This window comes from Convolutriloba macropyga, chromosome 3, assembly GCF_964194025.1.
Source record: "Convolutriloba macropyga chromosome 3, txConMacr16.3, whole genome shotgun sequence".
NCBI lineage: Eukaryota > Metazoa > Xenacoelomorpha > Acoela > Convolutidae > Convolutriloba > Convolutriloba macropyga.
The window spans coordinates 63,911,328-63,924,444 of NC_134470.1; positions in this window are offsets into that span (position 1 = coordinate 63,911,328).

Consider the following 13,117-nt stretch of genomic DNA (forward strand, 5'->3'; position numbering starts at 1 on the left):
CTATATACAGTCTATGGATTTACATTGGCTCAGTTCTGCAATGCTCTGGATGGTCAGGCCGGGTAAACATATATATATATATATATATATATATATATATATATATATATATTGTTGGTTTTTAGCAGAGCCAACATGCCTTATTCAAACATCAATATAAACTTGCAAAATAAGTCAAAAAAAAACAATTCTCGACCAACATAACCTCCTTACTAGCTCAACCAAGACCATTATTCAGACTTTTGTTATCTCAAAGTCACATCTCGTCAAACTTTCGGGCAGTCTAGCACATATCTTACCTTTCTTCATATTTTTGTGCGCCAGATAACTCAAGAATTGCAGACCTTGTAATTTTGATCTCACTTTTACGAAACAACGTCAGAGATAGAAAAAATAAATTTACTTTTTTGCGAATAACCCGTGTTGAAGCCAGTACTGTCATTACAATTTCTTTAAAAAACTTTAAACGCCAATAATGTCTAATGCAATTTTTTTAACCAGACTAGGTATCAAAAAACAGACTAAACAAACAAAAAAGCGAAGTTAGAAAGTTTTTTTAAACAATTGCTTTCAAACTAATGAAAGTTGGTCATTATGCTATTCAGACTGTTCAGAATAATTTCAGTGTAAAATTAGTAGTGTAAAAATTTCGAAAATGCTTAAACTTGCTGAGCATGTCAAAAGAGCATGCAAAATGTATGTAAAATGCATGCATTTTGCTGTAACGACACGCTACCAGTTAAAACAGCTAAATACCTACTACATACTGTGTGCATACTGCTACTTTCACTGATACTGGATATTTCGGGATCTGTCGGTGGCGCGTTTGGGGTAGCGTTTTTTGCATATGTTGTATTTGAACTTTTGCAATGTCTTTTTGATGCTGTAATTTACTTCTAATCGCCTACTGCAAAGTTTTGTAATTTGCAAACGATTCTGCAATTTTGCCATTTTTCAATTTATTTACTTCTATTTGCCCATATTGTAATTTGCAAATGTTGTATTTGCCATTGCGTTCAGTCTTTTTTTACAAATTTTTATTTGTTTTACATCGTCTTTTCTAGTAACAAATGTTGTCAGCCTAAAATAAATTGTTTTTTAACCTTTCACAGAGCGCGCGCGCGTGTGCGTGTAAGTGCTTCTTTTGTGTGCATGTGTGCTTGTGTGTGTGTGTGTGTGTGCATGTGCATTTGCATGTGTGTGCATGTGTGTGTGGTGGGATATGCCTGTGGTGTGATACAGAATGGTATGAATTTGCATGTGGTGTGACCGACAATCAGCGCTGAAACAGGTTAAAAACAGTTTATTACAGGCTGACAATCAGAGCTGAAACAGGTTTAGAACGGAGTGGTTTAAGACTGACAAGAGCTATACAACAATGTTAATTAAGCTGATAATTGTATGAAAATAGTAAAGGACAGATCAAAATCAGGTAAAAAACAGAATACCAATATTACTCTGAAAAATAGACTGATCGGTCTGTACTTTGACATGAACATAATATGTACAAGTGTAAAAATGGCTATATACAGTCTATGGATTTACATTGGCTCAGTTCTGCAATGCTCTGGATGGTCAGGCCGGGTAAACATATATATATATATATATATATATATATATATATATATATATATATATATTTATATATTGTTGGTTTTTAGCAGAGCCAACATGCCTTATTCAAACATCAATATAAACTAGCAAAATAAGTCAAAAAAACAATTCTCGACCAACATAACCTCCTTACTAGCTCAACCAAGGACCATTATTCAGACTTTTGTTATCTCAAAGTCACATCTCGTCAAACTTTCGCGCAGTCTAGCACATATCTTACTTTTCTTCAAATTTTTGTGCGCCAGATAACTCAAGAATTGCAGACCTTGTAATTTTGATCTCACGTTTACAAAACAACGTCAGATATAGAAAAAATTAATTTACTTTTTTGCGAATAACCCGTGTTGAAGCCAGTACTGTCATTACAATTTCTTTAAAAAACTTTAAACGCCAATAATGTCTAATGCAATTTTTTTAACCAGACTAGGTATCAAAAAACAGACTAAACAAACAAAAAAGCGAAGTTAGAAAGTTTTTTTAAACAATTGCTTTCAAACTAATGAAAGTTGGTCATTATGCTATTCAGACTGTTCAGAATAATTTCAGTGTAAAATTAGTAGTGTAAAAATTTCGAAAATGCTTAAACTTGCTGAGCATGTCAAAAGAGCATGCAAAATGTATGTAAAATGCATGCATTTTGCTGTAACGACACGCTACCAGTTAAAACAGCTAAATACCTACTACATACTGTGTGCATACTGCTACTTTCACTGATACTGGATATTTCGGGATCTGTCGGTGGCGCGTTTGGGGTAGCGTTTTTTTGCATATGTTGTATTTGAACTTTTGCAATGTCTTTTTGATGCTGTAATTTACTTCTATACGCCTACTGCAAAGTATTGTAATTTGCAAACGATTCTGCAATTTTGCCATTTTTCAATTTATTTACTTCTATTTGCCCATATTGTAATTTGCAAATGTTGTATTTGCCATTGCGTTTAGTCTTTTTTTTACAAATTTTTATTTGTTTTACATCGTCTTTTCTAGTAGCAAATGTTGTCAGCCTAAAATAAATTGTTTTTAACCTTTCACAGAGCGCGCGCGCGTGTGCGTGTAAGTGCTTCTTTTGTGTGCATGTGTGCTTGTGTGTGTGTGTGTGTGCATGTGCATGTGCATGTGTGTGCATGTGTGTGTGGTGGGATATGCCTGTGGTGTGATGCAGAATGGTGTGAATATGCATGTGGTGTGACCGACAATCAGCGCTGAAACAGGTTAAAAACAGTGTATTATAGGCTGACAATCAGAGCTGAAACAGGTTTAGAACGGAGTGGTTTAAGACTGACAAGAGCTATACAACAATGTTAATTAAGCTGATAATTGTATGAAAATAGTAAAGGACAGATCAAAATCAGGTAAAAAACAGAATACCAATATTACTCTGAAAAATAGACTGATCGGTCTGTATTTTGACATGAACATAATATGTACAAGTGTAAAAATGGCTATATACAGTCTATGGATTTACATTGGCTCAGTTCTGCAATGCTCTGGATGGTCAGGCCGGGTAAACATATATATATATATATATATATATATATATTTATATATTGTTGGTTTTTAGCAGAGCCAACATGCCTTATTCAAACATCAATATAAACTAGCAAAATAAGTCAAAAAAACAATTCTCGACCAACATAACCTCCTTACTAGCTCAACCAAGACCATTATTCAGACTTTTGTTATCTCAAAGTCACATCTCGTCAAACTTTCGCGCAGTCTAGCACATATCTTACTTTTCTTTAAATTTTTGCGCGCCAGATAACTCAAGAATTGCAGACCTTGTAATTTTGATCTCACGTTTACAAAACAACGTCAGATATAGAAAAAATTAATTTACTTTTTTGCGAAAAACCCGTGTTGAAGCCAGTTCTGTCATTACAATTTCTTTAAAAAACTTTAAACGCCAATAATGTCTAATGCAATTTTTTTAACCAGACTAGGTATCAAAAACAGACTAAACAAACAAAAAAGCGAAGTTAGAAAGTTTTTTTTAGACAATTGCTTTCAAACTAATGAAAGTTGGTCATTATTCTATTCAGACTGTTCAGAATAATTTCAGTGTAAAATTAGTAGTGTAAAAATTTTGAAAATGCTTAAACTTGCTGAGCATGTCAAAAGAGCATGCAAAATGTATGCAAAATGCATGCATTTTGCAGTAACGACACGCTACCAGTTAAAACAGCTAAATACCTACTACATACTGTGTGCATACTGCTACTTTCACTGATACTGGATATTTCGGGATCTGTCGGTGGCGCGTTTGGGGTAGCGTTTTTTGCATATGTTTTATTTGAACTTTTGCAATGTCTTTTTGATGCTGTAATTTACTTCTATTCGCCTACTGCAAAGTATTGTAATTTGCAAACGATTCTGCAATTTTGCCATTTTTCAATTTAATTACTTCTATTCGCCCATATTGTAATTTGCAAATGTTGTATTTGCCATTGCGTTTAGTCTTTTTTTCAGATTTTTACTTGTTTTATATCGTTTTTTTCTAGTAGCAATTGTTGTCAGCCTAAAATAAATTGTGTTTAACTTTTCACAGAGCGCGCGCGTGTGCGTGTAAGTGCTTCTTTTGTGTGCATGTGTGCTTGTGTGTGTGTGTGTGTGTGTGTGCATGTGCATGTGCATGTGTGTGCGTGTGTGTGTGGTGGGATATGCCTGTGGTATGATGCAGAATGGTGTGAATTTGCTTGTGGTGTGACCGACAATCAGCGCTGAAACAGGTTAAAAACAGTGTATTTTAGGCTGACAATCAGAGCTGAAACAGGTTTAGAACGGAGTGGTTTTAGACTGACAAGAGGTATACAACAATATTAATTAAGCTGATAATTGTATGACAATAGTAAAGGACAGATCAAACTCAGGTAAAAAAACAGACTACCAATATTACTCTAAAAAATAGACTGATCGGTCTGTATTTTGACATGAACATAATATGTACAAGTGTAAAAATGGCTATATACAGTCTATGGATTTACATTGGCTCAGTTCTGCAATGCTGTGGATGGTCAGCCCGGGTATACATACATATATATACATAATTATATATATATATATATACATATATATATATATATATATATATATATATATATATACATATATATATATATATATATATATATATATATATACATATATATATATATATATATATATATATATATTGTTGGTTTTTAGCAGAGCCAACATGCCTTATTCAAACATCAATATAAACTAACAAAATAAGTCAAAAAAACAATTCTCGACCAACATAACCTCCTTACTAGCTCAACCAAGACCATTATTCAGACTTTTGTTATCTCAAAGCCACATCTCGTCAAACTTTCGCTCAGTCTAGCACATATCTTACCTTTCTTCATATTTTTGTGCGCCAGATAACTCAAGAATTGCAGAACTTGTAATTTTGATCTCACGTTTACAAAACAACAACAGATATAGAAAAAATTAATTTACTTTTTTGCGAAAAACCCGTGTTGAAGCCAGTACTGTCATTACAATTTCTTTAAAAAACTTTAAACGCCAATAATGTCTAATGCAATTTTTTTAACCAGACTAGGTATCAAAAACAGACTAAACAAACAAAAAAGCGAAGTTAGAAAGTTTTTTTAGACAATTGCTTTCAAACTAATGAAAGTTGGTCATTATTCTATTCAGACTGTTCAGAATAATTTCAGTGTAAAATTAGTAGTGTAAAAATTTTGAAAATGCTTAAACATGCTGAGCATATCAAAAGAGCATGCAAAATGTATGCAAAATGCATGCATTTTGCTGTAACGACACGCTACCAGTTAAAACAGCTAAATACCTACTACATACTGTGTGCATACTGCTACTTTCACTGATACTGGATATTTCGGGATCTGTCGGTGGCGCGTTTGGGGTAGCGTTTTTTGCATATGTTTTATTTGAACTTTTGCAATGTCTTTTTGATGCTGTAATTTACTTCTATTCGCCTACTGCAAAGTATTGTAATTTGCAAACGATTCTGCAATTTTGCCATTTTTCAATTTAATTACTTCTATTCGCCCATATTGTAATTTGCAAATGTTGTATTTGCCATTGCGTTTAGTCTTTTTTTACAAATTTTTACTTGTTTTACATCGTCTTTTCTAGTAGCAAATGTTGTCAGCCTAAAATAAACTGTTTTTAACCTTTCACAGAGCGCGCGCGCGTGTGCGTGTAAGTGCTTCTTTTGTGTGCATGTGTGCTTGTGTGTGTGTGTGTGTGTGTGTGCATGTGCATGGGCATGTGTGTGCATGTGTGTGGTGGGATATGCCTGTGGTGTGATGCAGAATGGTGTGAATATGCTTGTGGTGTGACCGACAATCAGCGCTGAAACAGGTTAAAAACAGTGTATTTTAGGCTGACAATCAGAGCTGAAACAGGTTTAGAACGGAGTGGTTTAAGACTGACAAGAGGTATACAACAATGTTAATTAAGCTGATAATTGTATGAAAATAGTAAAGGACAGATCAAAATCAGGTAAAAAACAGAATACCAATATCGCTCTGAAAAATAGACTGATCGTCTGTATTTTGACATGAACATAATATATACAAGTGTAAAAACGGCTATATACAGTCTATGGATTTACATTGGCTCAGTTCTGCAATGCTCTGGATGGTTAGGCCGGGTATACATATATATATATATATATATATATATATATATATATATATATATATATATATATATTGCTGGTTTTTAGCAGAGCCAACATGCCTTATTCAAACATCAATATAAACTAACAAAATAAGTCAAAAAAACAATTCTCGACCAACATAACCTCCTTACTAGCTCAACCAAGACCATTATTCAGACTTTTGTTATCTCAAAGTCACATCTCCTCAAACTTTCGCGCAGTCTAGCACATATCTTACCTTCTTCATATTCTTGTGCGCCAGATAACTCAAGAATTGCAGACCTTGTAATTTTGATCTCACGTTTACAAAACAATGTCAGATATAGAAAAAATTAATTTACTTTTTTGCGAAAAACCCGTGTTGAAGCCAGTTCTGTCATTACAATTTCTTTAAAAAACTTTAAACGCCAATAATGTCTAATGCAATTTTTTTAACCAGACTAGGTATCAAAAACAGACTAAACAATTAAAAAAGCGAAGTTAGAAAGTTTTTTTAGACAATTGCTTTCAAACTAATGAAAGTTGGTCATTATGCTATCCAGACTGTTCAGAATAATTTCAGTGTAAAACTAGTAGTGTAAAAATTTCGAAAATGCTTAAACTTGCTGAGCATGTCAAAAGAGCATGCAAAATGTATGCAAAATGCATGCATTTTGCTGTAACGACACGCTACCAGTTGAAACAGCTAAATACCTACTACATACTGTGTGCATACTGCTACTTTCACTGATACTGGATATTTCGGGATCTGTCGGTGGCGCGTTTGGAAGAGCGTTTTTTGAATTTGTTGTCTTTGAACTTTTGCAATGTCTTTTTGATGCTGTAATTTACTTCTATTCGCCCACTGCAAAGTATTGTAATTTGCAAATGATACTGCGATTTTGCAATTTTTCAAATATTTACTTCTATTCAGCATATTGTAATTTGCAAATGTTGTATTTGCCATTGCGTTTAAACTTTTTATGTATTTTTACTTGTTTTACATCGTCTTTTCTATTAGCACATGTTATCAGCCTAAAATAAATTGTTTTTAGCCTTTCGCAGTGCGCGCGCGTGTGTGCGTGTAAGTGCCTCTTTTGTGTGCACGTGTGCGTGTGTGTATATATATATATGTGTGTGTGTGCATGTTCATGTGCATGTGTGTGCTTGTGTGTGTGTGTGGTGGCATATGCCTGCGGTGTGATGCAGAATGGTGTGAATATGCCTGTGGTGTGGTGCAGAATGATGTGAATATGCCTGTGGTGTGATGCAGAATGGTGTGAATATGCCTTTGGTGTGACAGAAGATGGTGTGAATATGCCTGTGGTGTGATGCAGGTTGGTGTTAATATACCTGTGTTGTGATGCAGAATGGTGTGAATATGCCTGTGGTGTGATGGAGAATGGTGTGAAAATTCCTGTGGTGTGATGCAGAATGGTGTGAATATGCCTGTGCTGTGATGCAGAATTGTGTAAATAAGCATGTGGTGTGACCCACAATCAGCGCTGAAACAGGATAAAAACAGTGTATTTTAGGCTGACAATCAGAGCTGAAACAGGTTTAGAACAGAGCGGTTTTTTTCTGACAAGAGGCATACAACAATGTTAATTAAGCTGATAATTGTATGAAAATAGTAAAGGACAGATTAAAATCAGGTAAAAAACAGAATACCAATTTTACTTTGAAAAATAGACTGATCGGTCTGTATTTTAACATGAACATATAATGTACAAGTGTAAAAATGGCTATATACAGTCTATGGATTTACACTGGCTCAGTTCTGCAATGCTCTGGATGGTCAGGCCGGGTATATATATATATATATATATATATATATATATTGTTGGTTTTTAGCAGAGCCAACATGCCTTATCCAAACATCAAAATAAACTAACAAAATAGGTCAAAAAAACAATTCTCGATCAACATAACCTCCTTACTAGCTCGACCATTATTCAGACTTTTGTTATCTCAAAGTCACATCTCGTCAAACTTTCGCGCAGTCTAGCACATATCTTACCTTTCTTCATATTTTTGTGCGCCAGATAACTCAAGAATTGCAGAACTTGTAATTTTGATCTCACGTTTACAAAACAACGTCAGATATAGAAAAAATTAATTTACTTTTTTGCGAAAAACCCGTGTTGAAGCCAGTACTGTCATTACAATTTCTTTAAAAAACTTTAAAAGCCAATAATGTCTAATGCAATTTTTTTAACCGGACTAGGTATCAAAAACAGACTAAACAAACAAAAAAGCGAAGTTAGAAAGTTTTTTTAGACAATTGCTTTCAAACTAATGAAAGTTGGTCATTATGCTATTCAGACTGTTCAGAATAATTTCAGTGTAAAATTAGTAGTGTAAAAATTTCGAAAATGCTTAAACTTGCTGAGCATGTCAAAAGAGCATGCAAAATGTATGCAAAATGCATGCATTTTGCTGTAACGACACGCTACCAGTTAAAACAGCTAAATACCTACTACATACTGTGTGCATACTGCTACTTTCACTGATACTGGATATTTCGGGATCTGTCGGTGGCGCGTTTGGGGTAGCGTTTTTTGCATATGTTGTATTTGAACTTTTGCAATGTCTTTTTGATGCTGTAATTTACTTCTATTCGCCCTCTGCAAAGTATTGTAATTTGCAAATGATACTGCAATTTTGCAATTTTTCAATTTATTTACTTCTATTCAGCATATTGTACTTTGCAAATGTTGTATTTGCCATTGCGTTTAATCTTTTTATGTATTTTTACTTGTTTTACATCGTCTTTTTTATTAGCACATGTTGTCAGCCTAAATTAAATTGTTTTTAACCTTTCGCAGTGCGCGCGCGTGTGCGTGTAAGTGCCTCTTTTGTGTGCACGTGTGCCTGTGTGTGTATATATATATATATATGTGTGTGTGTGCATGTGTATGTGTGGTGGGATATGCCTGTGGTGTGAAGCAGAATGGTGTGAATATGCCTGTGGTGTGGTGCAGAATGATTTGAATATGCCTGTGGTGTGATGCAGAATGGTGTGAATATGCCTTTGGTGTGATAGAAGATGGTGTGAATATGCCTGTGGTGTGATGCAGGATGGTGTTAATATACCTGTGTTGTGATGCAGAATGTTGTGAATATGCCTGTGTTGTGATGCAGAATGGTGTGAAAATGCCTGTGGTGTGATGCAGAATGGTGTGAATATGCCTGTGCTGTGATGCAGAATGGTGTTAATATGCATGTGGTGTGACCGACAATCAGCGCTGAAACAGGATAAAAACAGTGTACTTTAGGCTGACAATCAGAGCTGAAACAGGTTTAGAACAGAATGGTTTTATTCTGACAAGAGGCATACAACAATCTTAATTAAGCTGATAATTGTATGAAAATAGTAAAGGACAGATTAAAATCAGGTAAAAAACAGAATACCAATTTTACTTTGAAAAATAGACTGACCGGCCTGTATTTTGACATGAACATATAATACACAAGTGTAAAAATGGCTATATACAGTCTATCGATTTACATTGGCTTAGTTCTGCAATGCTCCGGATGGTCAGGCCGGGTATACATATATATAAAAGTCTGAATAATGGTCGTGGTTGAGCTAGTAAGGAAGTTATGTTGGTCGAGAATTATTTTTTTTACTTATTTTGTTAGTTTATATAGTTGTTAGAATAAGGCATGTTGGCTCTGCTAAAAACCAACAATATATATATATATATATATATATATATATTGTTGGTTTTTAGCAGAGCCAACATGCCTTATTCTAACAACTATATAAACTAACAAAATAAGTGAAAAAAAATAATTCTCGACCAACATAACTTCCTTACTAGCGCAACCAGGACCATTATTCAGACTTTTGTTATCTCAAAGTGACATCTTGTGAAACTTTCGCGCATTCTAACACATATCTAACTTTTCTTCATATTTTCGTGCGCCAGATAACTCAAGAAATGCAGACCTTGTAATTTTGATCTCACGTTTACAAAAACAACGTCAGATATAGAAAAAATTAATTTACTTTTTTGCGAAAAACCCGTGTTGAAGCTAGTACTGTTATTACAATTTCTTCAAAAAACTTTAGACGCCAATAATGTCTAATGCAATTTTTTTAAACCAGACTAGGTATCAAAAACAGACAAAACAAAAAAGCGAAGTTAGAAACTTTTTTTAAACAATTGCATTCAAACTAATGAAAGCCGTCAGCTATCTACTCAAATCAGTGTATAAGCTTGTCTAATTCTTCATAAAAACCTCTGAGACCAGTCATTCTCCAGAAGATTTCATACATTTAAAAGACGAAAGGAAGTCGACATTTAAATTCAAAAACAAAAACAATTAAATTCTTCGAGAAAGTGGTGCCGAAGACATTTAAAGCATAATCTGGACCTAAAATTTTGATTTGTTTATTTTTTTTCATATGGAACGCCAGTATTTTGTTATATGAACTGCCAATAATGTCACATTGTGAAAAAACGAGAAAGAGGCGTGAAAAATGGGCAAATGCCTGAAAATAAAAAAAAAGTGAAATCTGGCATTATCAAGGCTAGCAAATCAAATTTTAACGCTTACACCCGCAAAATTGTTTTTTTTAAATTGATAGAAAAAAAACGTTTTTTTGCTGACACTAAGCTAAAACTTAAAAAATTAAGATAAAAATATTGAAAAACTGCAGAAAGCCATTATTTATTTTTAAAAAAAAACAATTTTAAGAGTCAAAAGGACCACCAGCTTTCGAGTAGAAAACCAGATAAATTAATTTCGAACTTCTTAGAAAACCACTTAGGCCTTTACCAGTGAGCTTTGATTTGAATTGATCTGTTCTTTAACTAACATAAAAAAGAACTTCTTTTAAAAAAACAGAACGACTGATTACAGTCCGAAGTTTTATTGGATTGTAACAGTCGAAGATTGGAACACAACTAGCCATGCCTATGCTGCTTGTCCCCTTAGAACACTTAATTGTTTCGAATTTTTAAGATATAGTTAATTTTTTAGCAAAAAATAAAAAAAAGCTGTGTTTTTGATAATCACCGAGATAAGTTGGCAAAAAACGGCCAAACGTTAATTTCAGAGCAGTATCAATGAAAGTGGAAGTAGTACTAGCCCATCTCATGTTTACAAAGAGTGTGTTTTTGGGTTCGCACGTCTGACGGATTTAATCAAAATGGACCAAAGAAGCCTATTTTGGGCAATTTTTGATCAAAAAGTCTGAGTTTTGAAATATTTACTTAAAATTTCGCTAAAAGAATTAATCAAAACAGTCAATACTTTCTGGCTATGAAAAAATGAAACAACAGCACTAATATTAACAACTTTATCGTATTTTACCAAAATTGACTAAATTTCAAATAAAAGTTCTTGAAAACGTGAAAAAAAAAACGCAAATTGTCTAATTTTCACAAAAAATTAAACTACAATAACTTGTTGTAGAAAACAAAACTCAAAAAGATATTTTTAATTCCATATTCTATCATGGATGGGCTTTTTAATGTGCAGTTCCTCCGCCCTCAATAGGGGTCGGAACAACAATATGTCTTCCAATATTTACATCATCGTTCTGACCCTACTTAGTGGGTGGGAATTATATACTCAAAATTGTTTATTTCTTTTTGTTCGGTCAATTTTGGCCGATCGACTTATTAATCGTAGAGAACCGTCAGTGGTATCATTAAAAAGCTCGTCAGGCGTACTATTTGAAAACAAAATTTTTTAAAACTTTCTGAAACTCGAAGAGCTATTGAGCACTGATATTTTGGTAAAAGTTCCATATTTAGGAGTGACCCTTTTCACGTTTAACGCCTTTTTGGCCCAAATTTTAATTGTGTTTTGTATCCAAAATCAATTTATGAATTGTTGTTTCAGCACTACTTTGTGTTCCTAAAAAAGGATCCGCCTTTGAAAGGCTAGGGAAGTTTACAATCTAAACCTGTTCTCACTCTGTTGGCGAACTGCTGTTTTCTAAATCTTTTCACAATATTTCGTTTTTCTCGAGTGATTAGGAGGCGAGTCACTTTTCAAATCAACTTCCCATTAATGACAAACCCCAATTACGATCAAATGAGGCCCAACGAACGTTTATCCAGTTTTTTGGCAATCATCGCTTGTGGTTTCTATGGCTTCGACACTGTGTTTTTCAAGTTTTAAATGATTTTTGTGCTTTCCGTCATGTTATCTTAATGTACTCCTCTGGCTTACTCTGGTGAAATAAAAACGCAATTAGTGTCCTTGAAACAGTTAGATGAAACTATCTAATGCTTTGAATGCATATTTACGGCTAATAGGATTTGAGAAAAAATTAGTTTGGAAAATGTTGAAAAATTTTCGTTTTTTAAACTGATTTCAGTATACTTGTAGTCACTTCCACTAATGGCAAGATAAATATACTTGATATTGAATCAAAAATTGTTTTAATGGCTTCGATAATTTCTTCTGACTTTTTTTATTAAATTCTCATTTTTTGCTTGCATTTGTTGTTTTTTGTAGTCATTTTTGTAGTCATCCTGTTTGATGGAAAATCTCAGTTGTTTCCGATTGAATGCAAATTGCTTTTCGTTGAATGCTTTTGGTTTTACTAGCTCCGATAATACCATTTTTAAGATTGTTATTTTTGTATAATAGTTCATATTTGTTGATTAGATCAAATCGCATTTTCCCATTTGGCTTTGGAAAAAGAATAATTCAACAAGCTAAAAACTTTTCGGTTTTCTTATTATTTTAACCTGTTTTTTGATTTTATGATACATTCAATCTTTCATATCCTGGACACTTTGCGTTTTCTTAAAATTTTTGTGAGTGATCATATTATTGCAATTCTTTTTGTTGCCCTTGAAATTATTCGCCTTAATAACAAGTCGCATTGATATTCAATTAAAGCCCAAG